This window comes from Meleagris gallopavo, chromosome 3 (assembly GCF_000146605.3).
Source record: "Meleagris gallopavo isolate NT-WF06-2002-E0010 breed Aviagen turkey brand Nicholas breeding stock chromosome 3, Turkey_5.1, whole genome shotgun sequence".
NCBI lineage: Eukaryota > Metazoa > Chordata > Aves > Galliformes > Phasianidae > Meleagris > Meleagris gallopavo.
Window position 1 is genome coordinate 25,011,389 of NC_015013.2, and position 8,896 is coordinate 25,020,284.

General features: G+C 38.1%; 1 non-coding gene across 1 annotated transcript; it reads right to left on the reverse strand.

Annotated features, from left to right (window-relative positions):
- Positions 1–5,623: 5,623 nt before the first annotated feature.
- Positions 5,624–5,692, reverse strand: LOC116216518. Its single transcript, XR_004159411.1, has one exon. It is a non-coding gene; the product is annotated as a small nucleolar RNA SNORD123 (small nucleolar RNA).
- Between the last annotated feature and the right edge of the window lie 3,204 nt (positions 5,693–8,896).

Here is an 8,896-nt window from a genome sequence, read left to right on the forward strand (position 1 = left end):
CAGATACTGTATTTAATACCGCTTACTCTCTCATTCTTTTTAGAAGTGTTTTAAGTGATCTATATATACATAGCACAATATTTTCCCCTTCTCTTTCTGTAGTAATCAAAAAGACTTTGATAAAAGACATAGGAAGTTTTTGAAATGAGGCAGGAGAAGTGCATTTGGCCTCCGCTTCTTGGTCCTTGTGTTGAGAGAGTAATTCATTCGCAAGTTAAAACATTTCCCTTTTAGCTCCTGATGACCCAAACTAGTTTGAGCCTGCAAGCCGTCAGCCTTTCTTCATCTATCCTTCTTTTCTTGAGGCAATTGCTATTGATCTTATAACAAACAGGGTCTGGTATCATCAAACCCAGCTGCACACATGCTGAGCAATTGCTGTGACATAACAAATTACATTTTCCACAGGACTTAGTCAAATGTGTTTTCATTTATAATCTCACTAAAAAAACCCAAACGAATGAGTAGGACTTGTTCATTCCTTCAACGCTCTATTTTCAGCTATGGGGAAGGGAGCTGAAAGACAAAGGAGAAACTAAATACCAAGAAAAGACATATGTTTGTCAGATAGTTAATTTCTGAGGAGCCAGATGTACCCTAAAGGACATTTTAGCTAGATTTAGTTAGACATTTCATTTCTAGATCCTGGTGGAGGTGTAGAACTCTCATATCTCTCTATATATCCTTATTATCAGAACACCTATGGCTTTTTCTCACCACATTTGAAGAGTTTATCTTTAACAACGTTCCCAGATAATCACAGTGTGTAACTTTCTATCAAACATATGGACTGTTATAATTTTTGTTATGTATATATAACAGTAACACCTGGTGATAGATCCAAGCCAAACCAGAGTCCTGTTGTGTTAACCGCTGTGTAAAATGGCACAGAGATATCAACTCTTCTGTGGTTTCCTAAGGCATGATATTTATGGATGACAATGAAGTCTCAGTGGTAACCTGTATTGTGGTTCTCTTAAATAGATTAAAAAAAAAAAGAACAACAAACAACTGTACTTTTGATGTAGCATAGTTATTGAACATAGGCTATATGTTATTTATCTGTATTTTTGAATAAGTGATACGAATGCTAAAACTGAAAGGAAAGATATCATTTTAAATTAGATGAGCAAATTCTCGTTTGCTTTTAGCATCCCAGCTAACAAATCCAAAGAGTATTTTGCCACCCTTTAAGTCTTTCCATCCTGTTTTCTTCTGTCATTTCTGCTATATGCAGAATGCATTTGAATTTTGTTTTGTCAGTTTCTTCATAAAGAATTCCAAGCAGAATGTAATTGCTTCAATCTTAGAAGGTACTTTCTCACACTGTGTCACTTTTAAGACTTGCAATGTACTTCAAGTTGTCACTGAATACAGTGGAAGCTTTGTGCTCTATTTATTTACTGTACCTATAATTTCCCCCTAATTGCAAATCTTACTGGTGTTTAAGAAAATGAAGGCACTTCATACCTTAAAAGACTTTTGGTAGCATCAACTAAGAAATGATACAACCTGTTCTCACTCCCAGAGAAGTCAGAACAATCTCTGCCAAATATTTGCCCTTAACCAAAGCTTCAAAATGTTTTTAGATGCTCTTACTGCATCTAGCAAGGAAGAAAAACCCTGTTGAGTTAGTCATTTGGAAGGCTCTTCCTGGAAATCTGCTATGAAGAATGCCCAGACATTCCCCATTTCATTTCCATGCCTGCTGACCCTGGGAACGTCAGCCATTAAATGTTCAATACAAGTATTTGGAAGTTATTTTAATTTTGTCATTTCCTCAGCTGTTGCAAAATAGAATTATATTAATAGCAGTACTTTGCCAGTTCGCATTTCTTTTGGTCACAGCAGCAGATTGAAAGCAAATGGTTACAAATGCTGTTCCAATTCATGTGCTTTTTGCCCCAAGTGATAGCACACCTATTCCCTCTCTAACAAAAAGAAAAACCCTAACAATTTGAATAGTTGAGAAAACCAATAGTGAATACTGACCCAACCTGAGTTCCTACTCGGAACTTCCTGAACCAGCAAAAAGGCAGCAAAATTGTCCATCTGTGTTTTGGAGCTGTTCTGTGCTTTTCTCCTACAAGAGAGACCACTGACACCGCTTACCTTTAAAAAGATTATCTAAATGTGGGTATGCTATACACAAATCCTGGCTTTGGTGACCTCACCATTTTACAATGGTGCATTACAAGTCAGAAGGAGAATCAGGGAGAGTAAACATGATGACAGATTGTAACTATTTGCCTTTTTTTTTCTTTTTCATTATATTTTGGGTATACATGCAGATATTTGCTTTGTTGTTCTGATTTCAGAAAACTGATTTATGAAATTAACAACAACCACAGAAAACAAACAAACAAAAAGAAAGAAAAACAGCAAAGAAATTGCTTTACAAAAATAGTGGTTGGATTTTAAAAAGCAGCAATTTTTATCCTGGATGCAAAAAATGATCACTATGCTTTCAGTCAATCTCCAATGAGTTTTGAAATCTCTGAACCTGTGGTTCTATCTGGACTACAGACCACATTTTTGCCCCAGACCAGACTCTTAGAGGCAGTGTGCATGGTATCTGGATGTCACTGGTCCATAATCAAGCAATGTCTACTGGTTGGCCAAACTGACGTCTTAGGTTGGAAGGGCAGGAAATCAGCAAGAACATGATGTATGGAGGAGTATAGGAGTAGGCTTTGGGTTGAATTGTTATTTTTTGACTCCTGTTTTTGTTAAGATAATATGAGATTTTTTCCCCACTTATTGACAGAGTCCTATTAATAACACTCTTCTTGGTATCAGAAGGAATTGATTATCAGAATAACACTAGCACTAGCAATATAGCTCCTATTCATTTCTTACTCTACTTCATATTGTCTTTTTAATTAGACTGTCTGTCCACAGCTGATATTTTTATGCAAAATATTTCGTTTATGCTTTTGTCATGCATAGTAATTGTACTACTTCAAAAACTACAACCTTTAAAGTCTTTGTGAACGTATATCTGATACAAAACATAAAAGTGACCAATTGTATTTTGTTTAAAAAGGTTGCTGCACACACTGTTCTCTCTGAATGAGGATGTCCATTGGAGATAAGAGGTAGATGTTGTAGTTTTGGTCTCCATTTGATATCTTCTGGTATTATTTAAAGTATGATGATAGACTTACACAGTTAACACTAATTTCAGTTTCCTTACCTTAACCTGATCTTTTATGAACTCCAAGTTTCATTATGTAGAAAAAAAAGGTAAATTACAATCGCAGTGGAGCCGGTGTAACTACAAAGAAACAAAAGCTCTTGTTCTTTGCCAGTATGTCTGAACATCCCTCCTCCTGCCAAGCCTTTTGGAAGGAGGCTTATTTTCTGAAACTGAGTGTGCAGAATCAGATTCTGAGTTCTTGGAGCTGACTGTGGTAGGTGTTCTGCTCCTGTGTAATCCCCTTCATGTTTTCAAATGTCCAGCCAAAACTTCAAATCATTATCCCACAGTACTTTTAATAAAGCAGTTTTTATTAACAAAAAGTTAAGAAAATCAATTAAAACGTTTTGAATACAATGTTTCTGATTTAAATAATTTCAATAATTACAACTGTTTCAGGCTATGGAAAGCAATAAGAGCAATACAAATTTAATAATTAAACTCATACATCTGCTAGCAGAGTGCTAAGGCAATCAATTAGTCAAACACTCTAACATTAGGCTAGAACTATGATCACCCAGTGGATATTAATTCTACTGCTTTCTACTTCCTCTCATTGTTGAATATCAGCTAGCTGACAAAGCTACGATGCAGGCTGATTTATGCAGATTTAAATGGAAGAAAAACATAGAAGATAGCTGTACATATTTAAATGGACTGCAATGAACAATTGCACTTTACTTTGCTAGCAAAGTTTTCAACAGCTTAGGAAATGGGATGCCTTTGTTCTGAGCACCACTCTGGGACAAAGCACAGCATAAAAGCAGAAGGTATGTCTGCAGAGAGTTTAACTCAATACAGATTTTGCACAGTGGTGGTGCTGTGTCAGAGGACCTGTGGTCTTTTCTTGGTGCTGATGATATGTGACCTTTGGAAAACATAAGAAATTGGTACTTGAGTACCATATGGGAGGGATTTGGGGCAGGGATTAGATGTAAACAGGGTTATTAATAGCAGTCAATAGATGATGTGAGACTAATATCCACTGTCCCTAATTCACAGCCTGCAGCATCTGCTCTTCTTAATGACACTTGGTAGGGAAACCTCCCTCACATTTAGCTGACACTTAAATGTTTGACCTCAAATGCAGACAGGTGTAGCAGCTACTAAATCCAGAAGTGCCAGGATGCAAAAAAAACTTTTGTAGAGCTGCTTGTTGGGCTTCCTTTCAAACCTGAAATGGGCACTTCCTTACACTACTATTGCTCTGTTCTGCCATGAATTAAGACTAATGAGACAGAAGAACAGACTTTGAGGTGGATGTTTTAGTATTTAAAATCAACAAAGTAAACTCAGAAGGTTTTTGTGTGTGTGTGTGTTTCTCAGTGATAAATAATCATCAGCTTTAATTTCTTTTCTCTTTTGTCTGCCTAACAGTATTTCTATAGAAACTTTCAAGTTGTTTGGCACTTTGTTTTAACAGTTTTAGCCTAAAAAGATCAGTTATAAATAACACCATCTAGGTTTTTCTTAGCAGGCAACTGAACAGAGTGTATGGACAACAGAGGAAAATATCACTGGGATTAGACTTCCATTGCTGCTGCCCCTTCTCACAGAGTACTCCTCATTGTCTGGCACTCACTGACTGTTTTGTATGTTTTATGGACAAAATTTGACTTAGGGCTCTTCATGCTACATCAGTGTCACAGAAATACTGCCTACATACGATGTCTACACAATTGGTTAAGAACTCTTCTAAAAATTATGATGTTTTAATTCTACAAAGGTAGGAGTTATGCTAAGTATCACCTCTACTTAGCACAGAAAGCCTGAAGTCCACATAAGCTCTATATTATGTACTTTTGGTATTTGGTGATAAGGTCGATAAGTGATAAGGTCGCATATACGTATACCTTTTATTCAAATGCCACTTGTTCTGCTGGGGATATAGAAATGCAGGGATTTAATATTTATAATTATGGACCATCAAACAGAGAGGAACAACAAATGGTTTTTAAATTCATGCTCTGGCTTGGTGTGAGGATGTGTCTTAGTTCTAACAACTAAAGAATTAAGCCGAACGTACATTACGAATAATTACATTACGGTATAAGAAAGTTGTGCAAGGCTAAAGACAGCAGAATGCATTATCATCTGAAGTAGAGGAAAAGATGCACTGATATATTTATTATGTATAAAATTTAAATTCCCAAATCTAGATTCAAATGTAATATGGCCCTTTGTAACTTTCCATAAATTCCATCCAAATTCTGACCTTATAAGTATTTCCTATTATTTCTATTCCTCAGATGTTACGACTGGATTTTTCCAAGGCATTCTTTGTTCTCACCTCTGCCTTGCTCTTCATTTTGAAGGTAACAGTTCAAAGAAGTGGCTGAAAGATAAGAAAACAAGCACACAAAACATTGTTTGACTGCAGGTATTCATTGTAAAACATTCTTCTTTTCCTAGAGAAGACATGAAGGTGAATCAGGAAATGGATGGCATTTTCAGATCACATGAGTCAGCACCCCAGAATTCATCATTTTCACCAGATATCTGACTGCATTGAGGGACTTCAAGTTAGGCAGCCTTAATTTAATGCTCATACAACAACTCCATTAACTGTCTAATTTGTCTGAGACTTTAATGAAAAGAAAGAGGCAATTACCAAAATGAGTTAACAGAACACACTTATAAATGCAAGAGCACATTTACTTATGTTATGAGTTGTGTTGAAAATATCACCTTAAGCGTTTATAAAATTAAACCATTTTGGTTATAAAGCATCTTAACCATTCAAATATCACAAGAGATACTGCTTTACTCTTTCTTTTGATCACAAACAGTAAATAAAAACTCATCAGAAGCACATCTAGCTCTCAAAAGTCAAGTAATTTAGAATCTCGCTGTTCCTAACTCACAAATATTGCAGATACCAGACAGTGTAACCTTTAGATGCAGCACATAATGGGAGACGATCATCTGACAAAAAAAAAAAAAGTTTGCAACTCTGACATTTATTTCCCCATGATTTAAAGTAAGTATTGCTGTGGTGCCTTTTGCTAAGACAAATACAATTTTGCTCAGTCTGATCTTGTGCAATGCCTGCTACTAGAGAATGCACTGCTCAGCATACACTGCTGCAGCCCTGCTTGTCCTGCTTTATGACAGCCTCGCCCTGCTGGAACCACCTGAGGATGGCAAATTTCAATCCTCTGGGTCATCTGCTCTCCTGGTATAGAGAAGCTATCCATATTTTTGCACGTAACACCATCACAAGTCCCTGACATTTAAACACAGATGACTCATGAGGATCCAGCCTTGGAGGATGACCTTGTTGAACACAGTTGGGAATGGTGAGAGCTTGCACCACCCCAATGCTTTATTGAGTTTCAGTGGAAAAGAGGGAAGAAACAGTGATGGAACTCTCAGCAAGGCCACATAAGCAAGGTGCAGTTAAGACACCAGGTTGGGTTCTTTAGAACTAGTTCAGGAAAGGGAGCTTGTTGGCACGCACTGTGCTCCTGCTGGTGTGCTCTAGAAAGTTTCTGGCCATCAGGAGAGTTTCTCCTGGAGCAGCAGATGATGTGATGGAAAAAAATTATAACTGGTATTTTCAATGAAGCGAAAAAAGCAAAATGTGACGGCAATAAAATAAAACCTTTGAACTCTGTAATCGTGAAGCAAACTACGTTTTTCACTATGAGCAAAGAGCACGGCTCAAGGTTCACTTTGAAGCTATTCTCTCCCTTCTTTTTTTTTTCCCCTTCCTTCCTTTTAACCTGACTTAAACTTCAGGCTCACAGTATCCTACAGTGTTTTTCTAAATAACGAAATAGAGCAATGTATCCAAGGCACCCCTGACGGGCAGTTTGAAGACAGACCTTCCTTCACACTGTGGCTTTTCTACCTAAACAGATGGAAGTCCCCCTCCCTCCCACTGCTTTCTAGCACTCCTTACATCCTGCCCCCACAGGGAGCAGCTGAGTCCTGGCTTCTCACCAAACTGGCCAAGGGCTGGAGGTGCTGTGCAGCCCTTCCTCTTCCAACCACGGTGCCTGACGGTTTTTGTGGGCTGCCAGCCCTACATCACAAGTCTGTTCTGCTGCCAGGAGGGATTGAGAATCAGTGGCAGCAAGGAATAGAATGGCAGCAAAACATGGGGCAAAAGAGGAGGACCCATACTGGAAGGGAGGTGGGATGGAACTGGGACTTGTTCCTGGGAAGATTTTTTTCTTCTTTAGATCAGACAGCATCTGCTTCTTTATTCTCTCTACCCTCAGCATGATGTTTCTGGATTACATGAGGTTCTCCTCACTTATTTGGCTTTGCCTAAAATTGCTCGTCTTGCTTGCTCAGCTCATCTGATTTAACTCGGCACTTTGACATAAAGTTTAATTACTGATACAATTGGTGGCTTTATTTCAAATATGGGTAATTTCATGACCAGTTTCATATACCTTTTTATTTCTTTGCCCATGAATTTCTCAAAGCAAAATCAAATGAATCACTAACATCATCACTGTTCTTTCCTGAAAATGGTTATAAAGCATATGGCTTAAAACCTTCAGAGATATCCAAAAAATTCAATGGATTTTTTTTCTTAGAATATACTGTCCAGTATTATCCATTATCATATAAGAGCTATCTTTTTTTTTTTAACCCTATTTTTTTTTCTTATTGCCAAATTGTTAGGGCCTAAAATATTCATCACTCTAGGTGCAAAAATTCAGATTTGTATTTTTTCCCACTGGCAGTGGGTTTTGTGTACAGAGTGCTCATCTTTCATTCTTAAAATATTGATTTCTTTTTGAGCAATTGAAAACCAGGTAGATCTCCTATGTAAAAAAGAAAAGTCTAAAGCTGTTGTTGTAATGGATGGAGATACGGAACAGAAGGCACAGCACCATGCCAAACAAGTTACTGGGCAATACATACAGATTATCCTATGTACACAGTTGCTTTGATAGCATTTTTCAGACGTTAAATGGATTCTTATATTTTCTATGGAAGCATTTTCTTGAGATAGCAAAATTTCATAGGTAAGTGATGCTCCATAAACACGTTACATTGGCATCTTACACAGAAGCAGTGTTACAACTAAGGCACCGACCGGCCTTCACTTGCAGGGTTACACGAGTGCAATGGAAAAAAAGTGTGAATCGTGGAATTACAGAATGGTTTGGGTTGGAAAGGACTTCAAAGCCCACCCAACCCCAACTCCATGCCATGGGCATGCCTCCCACCGGGTCAGGCTGCCCAGGGCCCCATCCAACCTGGCCTTGAGTGCTTCCAGAGATGGGGCACCACAGCTTCTATGGGTAGCTGTGCCAGCACCTCATTGCCCTCTGAGTAAAGAATTCCTCACTTTAGAACTTTTTTTTTTTTTTTTAATTATTATTATTCTCAACAATCAGTGAGAATGCTGCAAATTCCTCAGCTTCGTTTCTAATGGTAATCACAAACTTTCCTTAACATTTCTCCTTGAAGAAGTTTCTTTTGCACGCAGCCAAAGTGACGCTCTCCCCAGGGCTGGGTGCTCGGGGCCATTTGGCTCCACAGCGTGCTGGCGTGCAGTGAGGTTTTGATTCCGGCTGTTTTAATTAAAGCATATTTCCATAGGATTACTCCAGCGTGGATCAGCTCCACGGTTCTGTTTGTTTTAATACATTCTCAGAGCTTTCCTCCTTCTAGAGGGAGGTCGTGCTGCAAACAAGGCAGTGCTGCGCTTTGTAGCATGGAAATGCTGCCGTA